Source organism: Castor canadensis, chromosome 6 (assembly GCF_047511655.1).
Source record: "Castor canadensis chromosome 6, mCasCan1.hap1v2, whole genome shotgun sequence".
NCBI lineage: Eukaryota > Metazoa > Chordata > Mammalia > Rodentia > Castoridae > Castor > Castor canadensis.
In genome coordinates this window covers 46,346,993-46,372,080 of record NC_133391.1, presented here as the reverse complement: position 1 = coordinate 46,372,080, position 25,088 = coordinate 46,346,993, and the positions used below count along the sequence as shown (strand labels likewise).

Here is a 25,088-nt window from a genome sequence, read left to right as displayed (position 1 = left end):
GACGAAGGTAACAAAACACTATGCAGAAAGAACTGTATTTGACCATATTTGGTATCAACATCAGTGGCTCATGTATAAAACAGTAAATTTTTATTTTTAAAATATTTAAGACTGTTTTGCTCTTAGGATATTTAATGTTCTCCTAAAATTCTACCAACTATAATAATACTTTATTCACAGGGTTTCATTCATTCATCATTTATCTTTAATTCTAAATCAAGAAAGTTAAAATGAATGAAGTTTTATGTTAAAATTTAATGATCTGAGCTTCCAAATTCTAGGAATTCTCTAAGTGCAATTATGAACATTTTTGTCCTGACAGTCTATTGGAGTGGTTTAAAAAGTGAATGAAGTATCGTAAAACACAGACTTTAAATTTATTTTATGTAAAATGTAGGTAAGATTTTTCAAAGCACTTTTGATAAAATATTGAATCATTGTAAAAAGACAACACGACATCCTAAAAGGAAAGGGAACTTGTGAATGCTCGGGAGACATTCACACCACGGCTGAGTCCTCTTGCACTCTGATCTTATATCCTATTCTGAGAAATGGCCACATTATATCTGAGTTGCCTGTCTTCATGGAAGAATATAAGCTCTTTGAGGGCAGGGGTTTACAACCTCATCACTATTATATTTCTAAAACCTGGCAGCACTTTGCATAGGTGCTAGGCAATATTTGTAGACTAAAAGACTGAATAAGGATTGAATGAACTTAGAATACAACTGCAAAAGCAAAGTAAAATTTCTGAAAGTATAAAAAAGAAACAATAGTATTCTTCATGAAATCTGTTATTCCATCCTAATACAAGTTCCATTATGATTCTACTTTTTTAACCTGGCAATTGCACTGAGGCCCTCAAAATATCCAACCCCAACATGCTAACTATTTAAGATGCTGGCATAAATTTTATACTTCCTTTTCTTTTATGCATAGGAGTAAGTGCAGTTTTTCATTCTCCACATACTTACTGAGCACTTACTATGCACCAGTCACTTCTCTAGTAGAGATACAATAGTAAATAACACAGACTGGGTTTGTGCTCCACAAAGAATACCTTCACATTTTCTTTTGTAGTATTCTAAATTTTTACAGTTATGCTATTTTAAAATGGAAGTATTTTACAATCTACTATTCAGAAATAAAGACATTTTAGATAAATTTCAATATTTCTACTTTCTTTATGGTACAAATTTCATGCTTTTACATTAAATCTAGTTCAAGAATAAACAAATTGTTTCTAACAACATTTTTCTCATTTTGCAACTTAAAACAGCATTTATACATGGTATTATTCTTTCCACAAAATGTTTAGTACAACAAATATTACAAATATCTCTTTTTGGCCTTATTTATACCAATAATCATTATTCTATCCTCAACACATTTTAGAATTCTGCTTTGAGACTGGCAAACTTCCACAGTAATAAAAATAGACTTCCAATAAGATCATATTCAATGATATCACCCCAAAATGGTGCTAATGCAGCACCCAGCAGGAGTCTCTACATCTCAAACCCAGAAGTTAAAAATGGGCAGCACATAAACATGTGTTAGGAAGGAGTGTGCAAATGTCAGTGAAAAGTCAAATTTGATGCCATCCTATTACTCATTCCTGGTATTTCTCATTAAATTAGGTAGAAAAAGTAAAATGCCTCACTAGTAACAATCTCATAAATCTAAATGAATGACAGCTTTTTAAAAAGCTGGCCTGAAAGACACTTTCTATTCCTATTTATTGTAATCACAGAGGAGACAAATACATGCTCAGTCAATCTGAAAGCCTGTATGAGCTTTTCTCAACAGGAAGCAACGTTGCTAACGAAGTGGTAAATTCAGTGTTAATGAGTGGCTTCACTGTTACCACCTCAGAGGTAAAACCTTCCATGTTCTATGTTCCACCCATCTGTTCTGGTGTTAGAGGTTCAGAGATGGAACAGACGCTTCCCATTTAAAGCAACTTCATTGGTACCCCCAGAACAGCAGGGTGACAAGCTATGAGAACACCAGGTCGACAAGACTGCATCCTCATTATCAGAAAGGTTTTATGTGAGCTTTTCCTAAGTTACCATGTTGAAAATATCAAACTACTTTGCTCAAAAACATAGTAAAAACATAACAGATATCTCACCTATAAAACACATCTAGCAAAAATCAAATTATATACTTCAAATGTAAAATTTAGGCTTTAAACAATCAAAGTTTTCCGTCACATCTACATAATGAAATATGGTTTAGTAGTGGTCTACAAATTCATAATTATCTCTACTCAAAAATAAAGTCCTCCTTTTTCTGTAAGTGGCAGGGCTTTCCTAGTACATTAATATTTAACATCTACTGCATCTGTTAGGAAATATGCCATAAGAAATGAACTCTGTAAGCTAGTATTGTAGGAACAATTAAAAATTTTCCTGGTGTAATTTTCAGAAGATATTCTAACTATAAAATGTTCCAAATGTACTTGTTCTTAATAATAGTATTCAAGACTCATGGCTGTTACAGAGTAACACAATGATAGACAATGGATCATCAAACTCCCCGAATAATGGACCTAAAATTTTGACATTTATTTTCCTACATTCACAGAGGATTATGTAGCATCCAGATAAGAAAGCATTTAACACATAAGCTAATTTTACACTACCTCAGTTTTTCAACTATCTTTACATGGTCACACATATACATAACAAAGCCATCAGTATCAGTTTATGTTAAACAAAGAAGGGATATATTCGAAGATAGGCATTATTCATTAAGTTTTACAAAGAGAAGCTAGTAAGTTTAAAATAAACTATAATGTTATGTTGTTTAGACTCCCCAAATCTCAATTCAAAGAATTTGTTATATCAATTAGGATCTTTTAAAGCCTTGGTTAGATATCATTACTAAATCCACCTCCATATAATCATATAGTATAGAAATTTTCCTTTAACTGAATTGAAAGATGTTCTTTTAAAAATTCATACTTTTTTAAAGCTGCAAATGGGAATTTTAAATCTACATAAAACATACTTCAGTCTCCAGAAAATAATAATGAGTTCTACAGCTATAACTCCCTCTAGTTATATACTGTAAGCATTAAAAAAAAAGTACAAAGGTCAGATTTGTCTTCAAGATGACAGATCATCACTTATATGCCTCAAGCTAGACTTATTGTCTCAGAAATCTCAAACATCAGTATTTTTGCAAACTATCAGCACTTGCTATAACACCCTCACTACACTACATCTTGAGGTTACTACAGAAGAAATGAGGTGATAATTGCATATTAACATAATTATTCTGTAATCCCTCTGAGCAAGCTTCCTAGGTCACTCAGTAATTCAGATTAGATACAACCTTCCTGTCATCAAATCTATGCTGTCCACTTTCTGTTCATGAATAATTCTTTTTTTGATAGAAAATTAGGTTAATTCCATTCTTTTATGTACATTATTAATTGTATTTATTCCAAGTAGGTTAACATTTTGTGGATACTTATTACATAATGCTAACCTTTGTCATATAGTATAATTTTGCACAAAAATACAGTATAATTTGCCCTCGGTCTACATTAGTTCATTACTAACTATATTACTCAGCTATAAATAAATTATAATGTTGCCTACTAGCTGAGTTATAGATAGGATCTGTCAGGTTTTCATAAAACTTACGTTCATTTAAATTATCCTTAAGAACACATGACAACTTCAGCTGGTAATGTATGAGACTGGGTCAAGAAGAGGGAAACATTCACAACTGTCATCCTAATTGCAAAACAAATCTTAATTAAGTACATTTAAATTACTACAGTATTTAAGCCTATAATACTATACACAATGTACAAACATATACACTTAATTCTCACTCTGCACATCATCCACGAGAGTACACTACATAGTAATGTAGGTAGTATTCAATTATGGATATCACACAGAAAGGAAATATTTTAAAAGTTCAGAACATTTATAAGGGCATTCATCACGAGGCTAACTCTGAAAAACAAGAGACAACATGGTGTGTGTAAATTACAATCTTCACAATCTTCAAACATTTGAATGTCTGTTAACTTGCAACATGTTGATACCTTGGCTCTTGAGCAATGAAAATATGGTGCTAAATGACTAACATATTAAGACCACTGAACTATGTGTATCACGAAAACTCTCAAAAATTCTGCTGCCTTATGGTAAACTGATGCAGGAAACCACAAGAATGATGTGGAGAGGGGGAGGCTACAAAGATACAACTTTTAACAATTCAGCAAAATTATGTAATGGTGAGGATCAACAGTAATAGAAAGCCACCTCAATGTTCAATAATAAAAGGCTAATTTCCTAATGAAGAACTTTGAAGGCTGCATGTTTTCTCTCATATGTGGAAGATAGGTCCAAAAGATAAACATATACACACAAAAACAAGCACAATCATATACAAACTCAGATGTAGAACATGTTTGCAATAGTGAATCTACACTATGAAACTCAGGGAAAGAAGAAAGGAAAAAGAGAATGATAGAGCATCAGTAATATTGTAAAACACAGGATGGAAAGGTAAAGGATATAAGGGTGTGTTCTGAAAGCTGCTGAAAAATGGGAGGTGGGAAGTAAAGGGGTAAGGGAGAGTAATGGAAGGGGTTGAACAGACCAAAGCAAAGTATACCCACTGTAGGCATACATTGAGACATCCCTTTGAACATCAACTTAAATATTAATAATGAAAAACAAGACTGTAAAATAGGTACCATGTGTATGGGGGGTACTAGTGGGAGGAGGGAAGGTGAAGGAAGATTAAGGTGACAGTATACTTATATGAAGTCCAACAGAACTAAGAAACCTCTTGCAATTGCTTTAAGTGGGGTAGGGAGGGAGTTGAAGGGGAGAGACGATGGGGGCAATGTAACTAATGTACAATATAAGTCTAATCGAAATTGTCACTATGAATCCCCCCCATAATGAATTGTATCCTTTAAAAAAAAAAACTTTGCAAATAGAAGAGTCAAGGCAAAGGAAACTGCTAAGTCATAGTAAGCATGAAATGACTGTTTATTGTATTGTTAATGGTTTCATCCAGTCAGAAAATGATGGTCTTGGCTTTGATAGGTAAATGACCTATGCCTGTGGCTCCAATAAGAACAATTCATGCTTAATTAAAAAGAGTGATAGCTTCTATGTTTTTCATTCATCAAATGTTTGACCACACTTGCGTAATTAACATAGGTGAGTTCAATGTAAACATATCTATCCAAATCTTTAAACTATCAAAGGTACCAGTCTAGCTAAAATGAGTTAATCCCACACTCCAGAGGTAATGTGTCAACTTTGCCCTCCACGAACAAAGATCTTTTGGTATTCTTCAGTCTATGGTTTGCTGTCTGTGATCAATTTTGTGGTACTAATAAATAAATAATAAAGAAGTGAGAGAGTAAAAAGTCCTAGGAAAGCAAAGCATGTCATTTTGTTAGAGATAATAGAGATAATAAAGAGAAATAATTCTAAAGGACAAAGCAAACTTCACCACTGAAAATTACTGTCCCCATATATGTGGCAATACTCAACAAGAGATAAACATGGCAAAGGGCTTTTGAGTATAAAACCAGCATGAATTAGAATCTATTTGCCTAATGATTATTTAGGAAACGTTAGGAACATATTCCAAGAACCTGAAAGCTAAGAAGTCCAGCACGCTGCTCATGAAACTTCTACCCCAATCATGCAGACCCCACAGGATCAAGGCACACTGGAGTGTGCACACCAAAGTCAGTGTCATGACAGCAAATATAAACAGTGTGTCTTTGAAGAAACTTTTGTACAACAGTAGAAGAAATGATTTGTGCCCTAACAGACTGTCAATGAAGATGGAGCTATTTCATTTTCAGAAAAGGTGACCAACTGAAATGTTAGCTATCAGAAAGAATAGTGTGTGACCCGATGCTAGCATACAACAAATGTATGCTAGCTTCCTTTAAGTACTAAAGCAATTTAGCAAACTCTTTCAAAATCAAAATTTCACACATTTAACTTAATGTACACTTCTTAAAATTTGAAGATTTTAACAAAAAGTAAACTTCTCATATGAAAGTTACATTCATTTACTTCATCACATTATATTTACAAAATACAGTTATTTTTATTCCAATGGGAAGTACTGTAACACTGAAATTTACAGAATGAAATATTTAATTTACAACTTAATTTTATTGAACGAGGGTTCATATTATAAAAAGTTTGCAATTCTATGATAATCTGTAATGAATATTTAACCTTTCACCTGTATTATATATAGGCATATATATATGTGTATATATATATATATATATATATATATATATATGCTCAAATTTTATTATGTAACTTCAAATTTGTATTCAGATAGGAAAGTGACATTCTCTGAGAACTAGAAAAAAAAGAAAGCTTTACTCTCTGTAAACTAGTAATTTTATTAAATGTAATCATTTACTCAATTTTTTTTTTGAAAACAGCCAGGGGGCTGGAGATGTGTTCATGTGGTAGAGCACCTGCCTATCAAGCACAAGGCCCTAGGATCGAACCCCAGTACCTCCAAAAGAAAAAAAAAAGAAATCCAATCATCTTCTAAGAAAAATATTAAGGTAATTACTACTGTATGATTATCATAAATTAGGATGGCAAAACTTTAAATGCAAGGAATTTACTTTCCTTGAAACACAGCGTGTGCCATGATGCTTCCTTTTCACACCACTGTCTTAGATGGAAACAAACAAAGCAAAACAAAACAAAAACCTCAAAACCCCAAAGAACATATTTTTGTGATGGCAAATTACCAAATAGCCATTGTATTCCTACTTACATCAGAGCTGCTAACAAGTTTTTACTTATTACATGTTCAGTTCTAGAGTAGCATTTGTAAGAAAGGACATTTGTTCACAGCAAATTTCAATATTTACAAAATTTCACTCAAATGTTATGAAAAACTGTGCCATAGAAAACACAAATACTTATTAATAATCAAATGTATAGCACTAGTAAAACAAATGCTTTTAAATCTTTAAAAGCATTTCCTCCCAGTGTACCCATATGAAGAAGAATTTAAGCAAGGCCATGAATAGAAATTCTGACCCACAAGAGGCTTACTAAATGAATGGTTTCTTATTTACCTAATCCATGAAACCTATATGCAATCAATGCAAGATTACTGTTTGGAAAGGGTGACTAAAAAGCAACACATTATGTCCCCAAAGAGTAACACAGATTATATATATTTTATTCAAAAGAAGTAGAAGGTACTGTAAACATCATGGTGAAGAAAAGTCTCACAGGCTGGGGATGATGGTTCACGCCTACAATCCCAACTGCTTGGGATGTGATCAACAAGATCACACTTCAAGGATAGGCCAGGGCTTTTTAAAAAGTTAGTGAGGTCCCACCTCAATCAGTAAGCCAGGAGTGGTATTTCATGCCCATAATTCCAGTTATCCAGGAGGCTATAAGTTAAGAGGATAGAGGTCTGAAGGTAGCCTCAGGCAAAAATGCAAGACACTACCTGAAAAATAAAACAAAAAAGGACTGATGGCATAGTTCAAGTGGTGGAGCACCTGCTTGGCAAGTGGGGGACCCTGAGTTCAAACCTTAGTACCATCAAAGAAACAAAAAAAGAAAGCTTCACAGAAGAGAGAGGACTTCAGCTAAATTTTTCAATGCAGTCCCAAGAGAAGCTCTTTTTGGGGAAGATGTTGGAGCTAAAACAGACATAGCAAGGGCTCTGGTTAAAAACAGAAAGATCAATGCCACATTAAACAAACAAAAAAAGAAAACTAAAACCAGGTTTTATATAAAAGAATATGAACTAAAGTAGCATCAGATTTGTCATCATAAAGAGTAACTGTTAAATCAGTAACTTCAACATTTGGGGTGAAAATTATTTGATTCCAGTATCCTACAGAGAAATATTAAGCAATATTCAAATGTTCAGACATACAAATCTCTAAGACCACCACTTACCCACCATCCCAGAAAAGTTTTTCAAACAGGCTGAGGGTATGCAAGGGTCTGCACATGGCTGAAATTAGTGTACAACAGCATTTTAGAAATTATTTTACATTACAAGGAGGTTGTCAATCTTTGTTTTCTTTTTGGGGGGGGGTTTCAGTGGTACTGGGGTTTAAACTCAGTTCCACTTAAATGCTTAATGCTTGCTAGGCAGGTGCTCTACTGCTCGGGCCACGCCCCCACCCTTTTGTGCTTTAACTGTTTTTCATGTGGGGTGTGCAGTCTCATGTTTTTGCCCTGGGATGATAGGTGTGAGTCAGGGTGCCGGAGATACGTTTATTAATTCTTAACAGTGACTAGAATACACAAATTCAATGTATGAAAAGTACACAGTTGAGTCACTAGAATACTAAATACATATATTTAGTATTCTCACATTAAAGCAGTATGTTTTAAACAGAGAAGCACAGTCGACTTTTGGCAACAGGCTGACGAAGCACTTTCAAATGAAAACCTGCTAACAGCAATAAGAATGAAACCAACCCTCAATAGGGGGTTGAAGAGCAAAGTCTGTACAGCTGGAGTGAGTGGAAGCACTCTTTCAGAACAAAGATCTTTCTCCAAAATAGTGGAGAAGCTGGCACAGGTGGCTTATGCCTGAAATCCTAGAGACTTGGTAGAAGTACAGTTTGAGGCCAGCCTCAGGAACATAGTTTGAAAGACCTTATCTCAACCAATAGCTGGGTATCATCCCAAGCTACTTCGGAAGTTGAGATCTGAGGATCATGGTTCAAGGCCAGCTCAGGCAAAAAAAGTTCATGAAACCCCATCTCAACAGAAAAAAGCAGGGCATGGTGGCATGTGCCTGCCACCCCAGCTACAGAGGAAGCATAAATAAGAGGATCATGGTTCAGATGGGCCCCAAGCAAAAAAGCAAGACCCCAACTCCAAAATAACCAGCAAAAAGAGCTAAAGGTGTGACTTAAGTGGTAGAGTGCCTGCCTCATGAATGCAAAGCCCTGAGTTCAAACTCCAGTACTGCCAAAAAACGAATGGGTGGAGAGGGGGCAAAAAAGTAAAAGAAAAATTTATCAGCACAGAATTTAATTGCAAGACAAATTTTTCTTTCAGAATAAGGGGGGAAATGGTATTTATAAACATACAAAGATATCACTCAAATAGTGATTAAAAGATGTTATTTCTGTAAAATGAAAGTAAATACAGATGAAAAAGTACTAAATATATGACATTATGGTATATATTGACACTGATAAAAATTTGTATAACATTAATTAACTATTTAAATTAACTTGACCCCCACCCTCCCAAAAAAAGCAAAAGAAAATAATATACATAGAATACCTGCACAAATTAAATGAAGCAGATTACAGAAGTTGAGAACAGGAGAATGGAAAAGAGCACACAATAGAAAAAATGTCAAGGCTTAAGAAACACGTGACTCTTTAGATTAAGAGGGTGAAGAAAAAGACATGCCACTTGACAAATCCCAGGCACATTTTACAACTTTAACAATTAAAAATTCTGTTCTTTTTCAAAAAAACAAAACAAAATAAAAACAAAAACAAAGGAAGAACATACAGGTTCATATTTTTGAGGGAAAGTGTTTCTTTAAAAATTAATTTTTTTCTAAAAAAAAATTCTAAAAGTAGAACATGTTTGTTGCAATATTCTCCACTCTCCTTTCTACTCTCTTCCATTTCAGTTCCCAGATCACAATCTGGTGTGTCCTTCTATTCTTTTTCTTGTTCATAAAAACATGTATATTGGTTTGTGTATCTTTACAGAAATGAAATTACACTATGCACATGCTTCAATAAATAGCCACGTATAGTCTTATAGTGTATAGTTTTTCCAAATCATTTCTTCAATTTTGTAGGAATTTATGTCTACATTCAAGGCATAAGAATTCATGTCCTACATGGAGGTAGAACAAAAGTCAAGTGGCATCTGAGTCTGCTCCTGCGTATCAGTGATCACTGTCTAAGCCAGAAACTCTACTGAGTTCTTATTGGCCAGATGTAGGTCAATGGTTATCTCTGGTTGCAAGCACTCTGGGAGTGATCCTTTTTACCTGAACAATCTACCACTCAAAAAAACAGTGCTTTAGTAATCAAGAAGAATAAAATAAACAATGGGTAGGGAAATAATGATATCTAACATAAAACATTCCGTAAAATTATACAACTGCATGTTTTTTTAAGTGTTATATACAAATTATAATACTCTGAATATATCTTTTACAACTGGCTTTTTCACTCATATTTTAAAATTTTTAATTCACATTTATTTATTGGAAATGGAGTTCAATTTATTTTCATTACTGATATTATTTCATAAATAAATCTTACTATAAAAATGTGTTTCCTTACCTTTTTACCATTTTTCAGTATGATGGTGAAAAACATGAAAGTATTTCTCAACCCAAAATTCTGTAACTGGCTCAACATGCATTTGAGTATAGTAACAAAATATAGACATTTTTAGACAAACAAAATTCCACTTACCATTAACACATAAAGAGAATTACTCATGCAGATATTCAAGAACAGAGAGAAATGAATACATGAAAAGGGAAGAAACAGGAATCAGGAAACACTAACAAATGGCTAAACCATTATAGTGCATAACTAAATCTAGTAACTATTGATAATTGTTCAAAAATGAGTTGCACAAAATGAGAAGTATATGGTACTTAAAAATCTGGGGACTATGACAGACTACTAGACACAAAATTTAAAAGCATCTTAGTAAAAAGTATTAAGATGTTAAGTGTAATTAACTAAAACAATTCAATAACACATAATTCAAACCTATAGAACAAAACAATGGAAAAACTGAATAATCCAATAAGTACTAAAGATAGTAAAAATAAAAGAGGGCAAAGGAGGTCAAACACCAAGAGTATCAGTATTTACCACAGAAGTGAGAAGTTCATCTATTAAGCAAAGGTATTCAGATTGGTTCTGAAGTCTGCTTCATGTTGTTTATAAAATTATCAAACACAGAGGCTGAAAATAAGGCAATGAAAAGATAAACTAGGCAAATGTTAATATAAAGATGCCTATACTCTCACAAAAATCAAATCGAATTTAAGGCAAAAAAGCAGTGAACATACTAAAGATTGAGATTATAAATTAGTAAAATTGTATAATCTACCATGAAGATATGAACCTCTTTGCATACAGTAAAATGGCTACAAAATAAATCAAACCCTTGCACAAGTACAAGGTGAAATTGAAAAATTAAGAGCTATAGAGGGAACCTTTAACCACTTTCCCCCAAAGTAATCAATTCAAGATTTAAAAAGAAGATCTAAGTAAGAACTGAGGATTTTGGTAACATAATAAGATCTATCTAATACAGTAGTCTGAAAATTGGTTATGTAGATACCTGAAAGAACACAAAGACCTCCGAAGGAGTGGTCAGGTATGAACGACACTTTCCACTTCCTCAACTTCTATACACATTCTTTCCTGCAAAACTGATCGGCAGGTCACATTGGCAATGCTGTATTTGACTTCTCCTTAGTCACCCCTTCTTTAAAGAGTTCCCTTCTCTTACTTTACCAAAGAAAGTTTCCCAAACAGATTCAGTCAACCTTATCTTCCTCAGTTTTTCAGGTCAATAACTTTCGAACAATCTTCATTATTCTCATTCTCTCATACCTAATATCCAAATCATCATTAAATCCTACTGCTGTAATTTTCAAAACATCCAGAATCCAGTTGCTTCTCACCACTGCTACATCCAGGTCTACCATTATTTCTTCCCTATTCTTTAGGAAGAGGCTCATGAAACCAAAACAAAGAATATGGAAAGATGAAGGGTACATAGTCTTGGTTCAGTGAAATACAACTCAAGGCACAATTCCAATGTATGCATGTCTGTCTCACCTCTATACTTTTCTTATCTTTTTCCCTTGCTTCCCAGTCTTACAATTAAAATTCAGAAATGAGAAGTTCAAAAATGCTATGTGTGAAAATTTACTTGCATTTGCAAGTGAAGTCAGGGCTGGCAGGGTGGCTCAGCATCACCCAAAAATAAAAGAGAAGTCAGATTTTTGCTAACATAGGGTCACTTCAATTTATCTTTAATACGGCAGATGTTTCTTATAAGATGAATGAAGTAAACTTACAGTGCAAAGATTTTGAAAGATCAAGACTAAAAAGTATGCATACAATACATAAACATGTAATTATTTCACTTCTACAAAAAATGTCAGGTGCTAATTACAAATGCCATAGTCTTCTAAAATTCTTGGCCAATTAAAAATGACACTCTCCCAAAATTCTTTTAGAAACTGAAGACAACTACTCAAATGTACAGAAAGAAGCCTCTAAAATAACTACAAATTCTTCTTTAAAAAACACAGGTGGGGAAATCTTACTATTATAATAGCCAAAAGAAATCTTCAACAGAAATCACTGTAGACCACATTATTTGGCCACTGTACAATGAAACCAGGAATGAGATAAAATGAAAGAGGTAACTAGTAAACCTGATAAAGGTCAGAACAAAGTATTCACAATGAAGTAAGGAAAGACAAAAAGAAGAAAAATGCAGAAAAGAGTAAGAACTAAAAAGGACATAGTGAAATGATCTAGAATACATTTATTTGGAGTCATGAAAAGATAAGAGAGAGAGAAGGAAAAGGAGAGAATAGACACATAAGGAGATAATGACTGAGAATCTTCTAAAATTGACAAAAAGAACTCAAGCCGCAGCTTTTGGGAGCATTAGAAGTTCTTAAGATAAATAGAAAACTACAGCTGGGCATGATGACTCACGTTTGTACCCAGCTACTCAGGAGACAGAGATCAAGAGGATTGTGGTTCATGCCTGCCATCATAGCTACATGGAAGGTATAGGTGGAAGGACAGTGGTGCAGGATGGCCCAGGGAAAAACCTGAGACACTATTCGAAAAATAACTAAACCAAAAAAGGGTTTAGGGACATGGCTCAGGTGGTAGAGCAAGGAGCCTAGTAAGTACAAAACCCTGAGTTCAAACCACAGTTACACCAAAGAAAGAAAACTATATACAGATATGGTACATAAAAGATGATAAACCCTAAAAGCAGTCAACAGAAAAAAAGAATACTTATGAAGAGACAATAATTACACAAAAAAAGAACTAATCTGATGTTTTCAGCCAAATCATATTGTTCTGCTGTTGGACGTAAGAAGGTCCACATGATATAGTCATTGTGCAATACCAACTACCAAACATCCCTCTTCTGACAACATCCCCTCTTCTCACAAAATGTATGACTGCCACTTTCTTTACTAATTTTAAAATTTATTCAACCTTCAGACACCTTACCTTCAGATAAGACTTAGCAAGAAGATGCCAGCACCCAGACTGCTTGGGAAGATGCAGACCACAAGATGCAAGAGACCTCCAGAACACCAAACAGACCAGACTAAAATAAAACTACCCCACGGCATATCATCATTAAAACAACAAGCACAGAAACCCGAGAAAGAATAGTAAAGGCTGTAAGAGAGAAAAAACAAATAACATACAAAGTAAACCCATCAAAATCACAGCAGACATCTCAACAGAAACATTAAAAGCAAGAAGAGCTTGGGGTGAGATCTTCCGGGCACTGAATGAAAATAACTTCAACCCTAGGATACTCTACCCAGCAAAACTATCATTTAAAATAGGTGGAGCAATAAAAGTCTTTCATGATAAGCAGAAACTAAAACAATATGTGACCACAAAGCCACCACTACAAAAGATTCTTCAAGGGATATAGCACACAGAAAGTGAAACCCAATATAACCATGAAAGGTCAGGCAGCACCAAACTGCAGGAAAAGAAAAAACAAGAAAGTAGAGAGTAACCTCAACTTAGGTACACACAATCAAACCTTCAAACAACTATGACAACTAAATGACAGGAATCACCACACACCTGTCAATACTAACACTTAATGGACTTAATTCCCCCAGCAAAAGCACCGTTTGATGAATTGGGTTAAAAAAGAAGATCCAACAATTTGTTGCTTACAAGAGACCCATCTCACTGACAGAAATAAGCATATGCTTAGGATGAAAGGCTGGAAGAAGATTTACCAAGCAAATGGCCCCCGAAAACAGGCAGGAGTAGCAATACTTATCTCTGACAAAGTAGACTTCAAACCTACATTGATCAAATGAGATAAAGAAGGACATTCCATACTAATAAAAGGGGAAACAGACCAAAAGGAAATAACAATTGTCAACCTATATGCATCCAATGTTAACACACCCAATTTCATCAAACATACCCTGAAGGACCTTAAAGCATATATTAACTCCAACATAGTGGTCGTAGGAGACTTTAACACCCCATTATCATCAATAGATAGGTCATCCAAACAAAAAATCAATAAAGAAATTCTAGATCTAAAATATACCATAGATCAAATGGACCTAGTTGATGTCTACAGAACATTTCATCCAACTTCTACACAATATACATTCTTCTCAGCAGCCCATGGAACCTTCTCCAAAACAGATCATATCCTAGGGCACAAAGCAAGACTCAGCAAATATAAGAAAACAGAAATTATACCATGCATTTTATCTGATCACAATGCAATAAAACTAGAACTCAACAACAAAAGTAAAGACAAAAAACATGCAAACAGCTGGAAACTGAATAACTCGTTTCTTAATGAACAATGGGTCATTGATGAAATAAAAGAGGAAATTAAAAAGTTCCTGGAAATCAATGAAACTGAAAACACAACCTACCGAGACCTGTAGGACACAGCAAAGGCAGTCCTGAGAGGAAAGTTTATAGCCATGAGTGCATATATTAAAAACACTAAAAGATCCCAAATCAATGACCTAATGATACATCTCAAACTCCTAGAAAAACAAGAACAAGCAAATCCCAAAACAAATAGAAGGAGAGAAATAATAAAAATAAGAGCTGAAAATCAATGAAATAGAAACCAAAAAAACCATACAAAGAATTAATGAAACAAAAAGTTGGTTCTTTGAAAAAATAAACAAGATCGACAGACCCCTGGCAAACCTGACTAAAATGAGGAGAGAAAAAACCCAAATTAGTAGAATCAGGAATGCAAAGAGGAGATAACAACAAACACCATGGAAGTCCAGGAAATCATCAGAGACTACTTCCAGAACCTATATTCTAATAAATTTGAAAATCTTAAAGAAATAGACAGATTTCTAGATACATATCATCCAAAACTGAACCAAGAGGATATTAATCACCTGAATAGATCTATAACACAAAATTAAATTGAAGCAGCAATCAAGAGTCTCCCCAAAAAGAAAAGTCCAGGACCTGATGGATTCTCTGCTGAACTCTATCAGACCTTTAAAGAAGAACTGACACCAACCCTCCTTAAACTGTTCCACGAAATAGAAAGGGAAGGAAAACTGCCTAACACATTTTATGAAGCCAGTATTACACTTACCCGAAAACCAGGCAAAGACACCTCCAAAAAGGAGAACTATAGGCCAATCTCCTTAATGAACATTGACGCAAAAATCCTCAATAAAATAATGGCAAATCGAATTCAACAACACATCAAAAAGATCATTCACCAGGACCAAGTAGGCTTCATCCCAGGAATGCAGGGGTGGTTCAACATACGAAAATCAATAAACGTAATAAACCACATTAACAGAAGCAAAGACAAAAACCTCTTGATCATCTCAACAGATGCAGAAAAAGCCTTTGATAAGATCCAACACCATTTCATGATAAAAGCTCTAAGAAAACTAGGAATACAAGGAAAGTACCTCAACATTATAGAACCTATATATGACAAACCTACAGCTAGCATTATACTTAATGGAGAAAAACTGAAACCATTCCCTCTAAAATCAGGAACTAGACAAGGGTGCCCACTATCTCCACTCCTATTCAACATAGTATGGGAATTCCTAGCCAGAGCAATTAGGCAAGAAGAAGAAATAAAAGAAATACAAATAGGTAAAGAAACTGTCAAAATATCCCTATTTGCAGATAATATGATCCTATACCTTAAAGACCCAAAACTCTATTCAAAAGCTCTTAGACACCATCAACAGCTATAGTAAGGTAGCAGGATATAAAATCAACATAGAAAAATCATTAGCATTTCTATATACTAATAATGAACAAACTGAGAAAGAATATATGAAAACAATTCCATTTACAATAGCCTCAAAAAAAAAAATCAAATACCTAGGTGTAAACCTAACAAAGCATGTGAATGACCTCTACAAGGAAAACTATAAACTTCTGAAGAAAGAGATTGGGGAAGACTATAGAAAGTGGAGAGATGTCCCATGCTCATGGATTGGTAGAATCAACATAGTAAAAATGTCGATACTCCCAAAAGTAATCTACATGTTTAATGCAATTCCCATCAAAATTCCAATGACATTCATTAAAGAGATTGAAAAATCTACCATGAAATTTATATGGAAACACAAGAGGCCACAAATAGCCAAGGCAATACTCAGTCAAAAGAACAATGCTGGAGATATCACGATACCTGACTTCAAACTATATTACAAAGCAGTAACAATAAAAACAGCATGGAACTGGCACAAAAACAGACATGAAGACCAGTGGAACAGAATAGAGGACCCAGATATGAAGCCACCCAACTATAATCAACTTATCTTTGACAAAGGTGCTAAAAATATACAATGAAGAAAAGACAGCCTCTTCAACAAAAACTGCTAGGAAAACTGGTTAGCAGTCTGCAAAAAACTGAAACTAGATGCATGTTTATCACCCTATATCAATATTAACTCAAAATGGATCAAGGATCTTAATATCAGACCCCAAACTCTAAAGTTGGTACAAAAAAGAGTAGGAATACTCTGGAATTAATAGGTATAGGCAAGAACTTTCTCAGTGGAATCCCAGCAGCACAGCAACTAAGAGATAGCATAGATAAATGGGACTTCATAAAACTAAAAAGCTTCTGCTCAACAAAAGAAATGGTCTCTAAACTGAAGAGACAACCCAAAGGGTGGAAGAAAATATTTGCCAGCTACACATCAGACAAAGGACTGATAACCAGAATATATAGGGAACTTAAAAAACTAAATTCTCCCCAAATTAATGAACCAATAAAGAAATGGGCAAGTGAATTAAACAGAACTTTCTCAAAAGAAGAAACTCAAATGCTCAAAAAACATATGAAAAAATGCTCACCATCTCTAGCAATAAAGGAAATGCAAATTAAAACCACACTAAGATTCCACCTCACCCTTGTTAGAATAGCCATCATTATCAACACCACGAACAACAGGTTTGGCGAGGATGCGGGGAAAAAGGAACCCTCTTACACTGCTGGTGGGAATGTAAACTAGGACAACCACTCTGGAAAAAAATTTGGAGGCTACTTAAAAATCTAAACATCGATCTACCATATGATCCAACAATACCACTCTTGGGGATATACCCAAAAGACTGTGACACAGGTTACTCCAGAGGCACCTGCACATCCATGTTTACTGCAGCACTATTCACAATAGCCAAGTTATGGAAACAGCCAAGATGCCCCACTACTGATGAATGGATTAAGCAAATGTGGTATTTATACACAATGGAATTTTATGCAGCTATGAAGAAGAACAAAATGTTATCATTCGCAGGTAAATGGATGGAATTGGAAAACATCATTCTGAGTGAGGTTAGCCTGGCTCAAAAGACCAAAAATCGTGTGTTCTCCCTCACATGCGGACATTAGATCAAGGGCAAACACAACAAGGGGATTGGACTTTGATCACATGATAAAGCAAGAGCACACAAGGGAGGTATAAGGATAGGTAAGACACCTAAAAAACTAGATAGCATTTGTTGCCCTCAACGCAGAGAAACTAAAGCAGATACTTTAAAGCAACTGAGGCCAATAGGAGAAGGGGACCAGGAAGTAGAGAAAAGTTAGTTCGAGAAGAATTAACTTAGAAGGTAACACACATGTACAGGAAATCAATGTGAGTCAACTCCCTTATCTCAACTAGCAAAAACCCTTGTTCCTTTCTATTATTACTTACACTCTCTCTTCAAGAAAATTGGAGATAAGGGCAAAACAGTTTCTGTCAGGTAGTGAGGGGGGAAGGGGGGAAGGGAGGAGAAATGACCCAAACATTGTATGCACATATGTATAAAATAAAAATAAAGAAAAAAAGATTTAGCAAGATGTCCAATTCTAAGATGAACACAAACAAAACCACATACAAAAATGTATTAGATGTGGCAAAAGCAGTATGCAGAGGAAAATTTATACCTGCAAGTTGTATATTAAAAAAGACCTCAAATAAAGAACCCAACATTGTCTTAAAGAGTTATAGAAAGAGCACACTAAACCCAAAGCCAGCAGGAAGGAAGTAGTAAATAGTGGAGCAGAGAGAAGAGAATATAGAGAATTCTCCCTCCCGTTACAAAAATCAACTCAAAATGGATTAAAGACAAATTAAGACATGAAACTCCTAAACGTAACCTAGGAAAAATATTTTAGGATACTGAAATGAGCAACTTCTTGGACCAGTCCCCAAAGCACAGAAAACAAAACCAAAAATAGATAAACAGGATTACATTAAACTAACACTTCCTCCACAGCAAACAAACAAACAAAAACCAAACACACACATTAAAAGAGCACAATCAAACTAGAGAATAGCAAAAGAAAAAAATCTGCAACTGAGTGCCAGTGGCCCATGCTAGATACTTGGGAGGCAAAGATCAGGAAGATGGAGGTTCACAGCCATCCTCTGCTAACAAAAAAGAAAGAAAAAAAGTGAGACCACCTCCTCACTAATATCCAACACAAAAGAGAGTTGGTGGAGCAGCTCAAGTAGTAGAGCACCTGCCTAACAAGTGTGAGACCCTGAGTTCAAACCCCAGTACTGCCTATATATATAATTTGCAAACTATCTGAAAAGGAGTTAGTATCCAGGATATATAAGGAAGTCCAAAAACTCAGTAACAACAACAACAACAACACAACAAAAGACTAAAAAAAGAGCAACAGAGCCAACTAAATAGACATCTCAAAAAATGGCATACAAATAAATGGCCAAGTATATATTAAGAAATACTCAACATCACTAACCATCAGAGAAATGCAAATCAAAACCACACTGAGATACCATTTCACTCCAGCAAGAATGGCTATCATTAAAAGGAGAAAAGATTGCAAGAACTGGTGATGATGTGGAGAAAAGGGTACTCTTGCACACTTTTGGTAGAAATAGAAAATAGTATGCCATTGTGGAAATTAGTATGGAGGTTCCTCAAAAAATTAAAAACAGAACTACCATATGATCCAGCAGCATCATTCCTTGGGTATATACAAAAGAAGTAAAATCAGTATGTTAAAGCCCATCTTCACTGAAGCACTATTTACAACTACCAAGAAATGGAAACAACCTAAGTGTCCCACATATACAATGGAATACTATTCAGTCATAAAAAAGAGTAAGATCCTGTTATCTACAACATGGATGAAAGTGGAAGTCACTATGTGAAATGAAATAAACCAGGCACAGAGAAATGAGTACTGCATGATCTCATTCATATGTGAAATATAACAAAGTTGATGTCACAAAAATTGAGAGTAGGATGGTAGTTACTAGAGACCAGGGAGAGAAGAGAGGAATGAAGGATGGGGAAAGGCTGCTCAGTGGGCACTAAGTTATAGTTGCATAGCAGTTAAATTCTTGAGAGGTACTGCACAGTAGGGTGAGTACAGTTAACGATATTTTAAATGTTTTCACTATAAAGAAATGAGCTATGTTTGAGGAGACAGACAGGTTTAACTGAGTTAAACAATACCCAATGTTTACACATACTGAAACATCACACAGCACTGCACATACATGTATAAATTTTATGTTTTCATGCATCAGTTTAAAAATAAATTTTAAAATGAAATCAAGTGGTTCTTTGAAAATATCAACAAAAATGACAAATGGACTAAGAAAAGACAGAGAAAAATGTAAATAAATAAAAAAACAAATTGGGGACATTGCTACAGACCTTAGAGAAATTAAAAAGGTTGTTAATATACTGTTAACAACTGCATACCAACAAAGTAGAAAATGTAGACGAAAGAGAAAAAAATCCTAGAAACAGAAACTATCAAACCTAACTCAAGAAGAGACAGAAAATCTAAACAGACCCATGACAAAGAAACTGAATCAACAATCAAAAACCTCCTCAAAAGGAAAAGTCTAGGACCAGATGAAGGTTCCATGGGTAAATTCTACAGAAGAGGAGGGAACATTTTGTAATATATTCTATCAGTTCAACACTACCATAATGCCAAAGCTAGAGAAAAATAGTGAATGGGAATTACAGACCAATATCCCTAATGGGTATAGACACTCTCAATAAAATAAAAACTGAAGCCAATAGCACATTAAAAGTACATCATAACTAAGTGGAATTCATCCCAGGAATAGAAGTTTGGTTCAACATAAGGGAAAAAACAAAGTATTATATCACATTAATATAACAAAAATAACAATAGATGATCTTCTCAACAAATGCAGAAAAAGCATCTGACAAAATTTATCACTATTTCATGATTTAATAAAAAACACTCAGAAAACTAGCAGAAGCAAACTTCTCAACATGATAAAAGGTTTGCAAAATACACACACACATACCCTGCACACACTTGTCCTATAGTACCCTCTCCCAAGAAAAACCCCACTAGAGCCAATAAATAAATCCAGCATTGCAGTTACAAGATCAACACCAAAAATCCAGGTTTGGTTCTATGTAACAGCTGTGAAAAAGCCAAAAAGGAAGTTAAGAAAATTCCATTTACATGGCATCTGAAAGAATAAAATAATTTAAAGTAACTAAAAGAATACATGTAACCAAAGAGGTATTTGTATACTAAAAAGTATAAAACACTGCTGAAAGAAATTAAATAAATACATGGATTTGAAGACAATATTGTTGAGATGGCAAGTCTCTGAAGTGATCTACAGATTCAATACAATCCTTATCAAAATTCTAAAGGCTTTTGGCAGCAGTAGAAAAGTTTTTCCTCAATTCATATAAAACTTCAAAGGCCCTGAGTAGCAAAAATAATATTGAAAAAGAAAAGCAAAGTAGAAGGAATTATACTCTATGATTTTAAAACTTACTACAAAACTATAGCAACGGGTGTGATACTGGCAGAAAGGTAGACATACAGGATAGACAGGCAGGATAGATGTCAGAGTCCAGAAATAAACCCTCAATAGATAGGTCATCCAAACAAAAACTCAATAAAGAAATCCAAGATCTAAAATATGCAATAGATCAAGTGGACCTAGTAGATGTCTATAGAACATTTCATCCAACCTCTACACAATATACATTCTTCTCAGCAGCCCATGGAACCTTCTCCAAAATAGATCATATCCTAGGGCACAAAGCAAGCCTCAGCAAATATAAGAAAATAGAAATAATACCGTGCATACTATCTGACCACAATGCAGTAAAAGTAGAACTCAACAACAAAAGTAAAGACAAAAAACATGCAAACAGCTGGAAACTAAATAACTCATTACTTAATGAAGAATGGATCATCGATGCAATAAAAGAGGAAATTAAAAAGTTCCTAGAAGTCAATGAAAATGAAAACACAACCTACCGGAACCTATGGGACACAGCTAAGGCAGTCTTGAGAGGAAAGTTTATAGCCATGAGTGCATATATTAAAAAGATTGAAAGATCCCAAATCAATGACCTAATGATACATCTCAAACTCCTAGAAAAACAAGAACAAGCAAATCCCAAAACAAATAGAAGGAGAGAAATAATAAAAATAAGAGCTGAAATCAACGAAATAGAAACCAAAAAAACCATACAAAGAATTAATGAAACAAAAAGTTGGTTCTTTGAAAAAATAAACAAGATCGATAGACCCCTGGCAAACCTGACTAAAATGAGGAGAGAAAAAACCCAAATTAGTAGAATCAGGAATGCAAAAGGGGAGATAACAACAAACACCATGGAAATCCAGGAAATCATCAGAGACTACTTTGAGAACCTATATTCAAATAAATTTGAAAATCTAAAAGAAATGGACAGATTTCTAGATACATATGATCATCCTAAACTGAACCAAGAGGAAATTAATCACCTGAATAGACCTATAACACAAAATGAAATTGAAGCAGCAATCAAGAGTCTCCCCAAAAAGAAAAGTCCAGGACCTGATGGATTCTCTGCTGAATTCTATCAGACCTTTAAAGAAGAACTGATACCAACCCTCCTTAAACTGTTCCATGAAATAGAAAGGGAAGGAAAACTGCCAAACACATTTTATGAAGCCACTATTACACTTATCCCCAAACCAGGCAAAGACACCTCCAAAAAGGAGAACTATAGGCCAATCTCCTTAATGAACATTGATGCAAAAATCCTCAACAAAATAATGGCAAACCGAATTCAGCAACACATCAAAAAGATTATCCACCACGACCAGGTAGGCTTCATCCCAGGGATGCAGGGGTGGTTCAACATACGAAAATCAATAAACGTAATAAATCACATTAACAGAAGCAAAGACAAAAACCACTTGATCATCTCAATAGACGCAGAAAAAGCCTTTGATAAGATCCAACATCATTTCATGATAAAAGCTCTAAGAAAACTAGGAATAGAAGGAAAGTTCCTCAACATTATAAAAGCTATATATGACAAACCTACAGCCAGCATTATACTTAACGGAGAAAAATTAAAACCATTCCCTCTAAAATCAGGAACCAGACAAGGATGCCCACTATCTCCACTCCTATTCAACATAGTACTGGAATTCCTAGCCAGAGCAATTAGGCAAGAAGAAGGAATAAAAGGAATACAAATAGGTAAAGAAACTGTCAAAATATCCCTATTTGCAGACGACATGATCCTATACCTTAAAGACCCAAAAAACTCTACTCAGAAGCTTCTAGACATCATCAATAGCTATAGCAAAGTAGCAGGATATAAAATCAACATAGAAAAATCATTAGCATTTCTATACACTAACAATGAGCAAACGGAAAAAGAATGTATGAAAACAATTCCATTTACAATAGCCTCAAAAAAAATCAAATACCTAGGTGTAAACCTAACAAAAGATGTGAAAGACCTCTACAAGGAAAACTATACACTTCTGAAGAAAGAGATTGAGGAAGACTATAGAAAGTGGAGAGATCTCCCATGCTCATGGATTGGTAGAATCAACATAGTAAAAATGTCGATACTCCCCAAAGTAATCTACATGTTTAATGCAATTCCCATCAAAATTCCAATGACATTCATTAAAGAGATTGAAAAATCTACTGTGAAATTTATATGGAAACACAAGAGGCCACAAATAGCCAAGGCAATACTCAGTCAAAAGAACAATGCAGGAGGTATCACAATACCTGACTTCAAACTATATTACAAAGCAATAACAATAAAAACAGCATGGTACTGGCACAAAAACAGACATGAAGACCAGTGGAACAGAATAGAGGACCCAGATATGAAGCCACACAACTATGAGCAACTTATCTTTGACAAAGGAGCTAAAAATATACGATGGAGAAATAGCAGCCTCTTCAACAAAAACTGCTGGGAAAACTGGTTAGCAGTCTGCAAAAAACTGAAACTAGATCCATGTATATCACCCTATACCAAGATTAACTCAAAGTGGATCAAGGATCTTAATATCAGACCCCAAACTCTTAAGTTGATACAAGAAAGAGTAGGAAATACTCTGGAGTTAGTAGGTATAGGTAAGAACTTTCTCAATGAAACCCCAGCAGCACAGCAACTAAGAGATAGCATAGATAAATGGGACCTCATAAAACTAAAAAGCTTCTGTTCATCAAAAGAAATGGTCTCTAAACTGAAGAGAACACCCACAGAGTGGGAGAAAATATTTGCCAATTATACATCAGACAAAGGACTGATAACCAGAATATACAGGGAACTTAAAAAACTAAATTCTCCCAAAACTAATGAACCAATAAAGAAATGGGCATGTGAACTAAACAGAACTTTCTCAAAAGAAGAAATTCAAATGGCCAGAAAACACATGAAAAAATGCTCACCATCTCTAGCAATAAAGGAAATGCAAATTAAAACCACACTAAGATTCCACCTCACCCCTGTTAGAATAGCCATCATCAGCAACACCACCAACAACAGGTGTTGGCGAGGATGTGGGGAAAAAGGAACCCTTTTACACTGTTGGTGGGAATGTAGACTAGTACAACCACTCTGGAAAAAAATTTGGAGGCTACTTAAAAAGATGGACATCGATCTACCATTTGATCCAGCAATACCACTCTTGGGGATATACCCAAAAGACTGTGACACAGGTTACTCCAGAGGCACCTGCACATCCCTGTTTACTGCAGCACTATTCACAATAGCCAAGTTATGGAAACAGCCAAGATGCCCCACTACTGATGAATGGATTAAGCAAATGTGGTATTTATACACAATGGAATTTTATGCAGCTATGAAGAAGAACAAAATGTTATCATTCGCAGGTAAATGGATGGAATTGGAGAACATCATTCTCAGTGAGGTTAGCCTGGCTCAAAAGACCAAAAATCGTGTGTTCTCCCTCACATGCGGACATTAGATCAAGGGCAAACACAACAAGGGGATTGGACTATGAGCACATGATAAAAGCGAGAGCACACAAGGGAGGGGTGAGGATAGGTAAGACACCTAAAAAACTAGCTAGCATTTGTTGCCCTTAACGCAGAGAAACTAAAGCAGATACCTTAAAGCAACTGAGGCCAATAGGAAAAGGGGACCAGGAACTAGAGAAAAGGTTAGATCAAAAAGAATTAACCTAGAAGGTAACACCCACACACAGGAAATCAATGTGAGTCAATGCCCTGTATAGCTATCCTTATCTCAACCAGCAAAACCCCTTGTTCCTTCCTATTATTGCTTATACTCTCTCTACAACAAAATTAGAGATAAGGGCAAAATAGTTTCTGCTGGGTATTGAGGGGGGGAGCGGGAGGGGGTGAAGTGGGTGGTAAGGGAGGGGGTGGGGGCAGGGGGGAGAAATGAACCAAGCCTTGTATGCACATATGAATAATAAAAGAAAAATGAAAAAAAAAAAAAAAAAAGAGTTCAAGGCCAGCCTGGCTCC

The 25,088-nt window shown here is 34.9% G+C and overlaps 1 protein-coding gene across 16 annotated transcripts in view; it reads right to left on the bottom strand.

Annotated features, from left to right (window-relative positions):
• Nucleotides 1-25,088, bottom strand: part of Znf644 (zinc finger protein 644) — a 99,405-nt gene that overhangs the window by 25,372 nt on the left and 48,945 nt on the right. Inside the window, exon 1 of one of the 16 annotated variants that reach the window (XM_074076508.1) lies at nucleotides 3,657-3,749. The exons of the other annotated variants lie outside the window; for them this stretch is intronic. The gene's annotated coding sequence lies outside the window, so the exon portion shown is untranslated. Of the gene's footprint in view, nucleotides 1-3,656; nucleotides 3,750-25,088 lie in introns of those variants that run through there. 16 annotated transcript variants of the gene reach the window in all.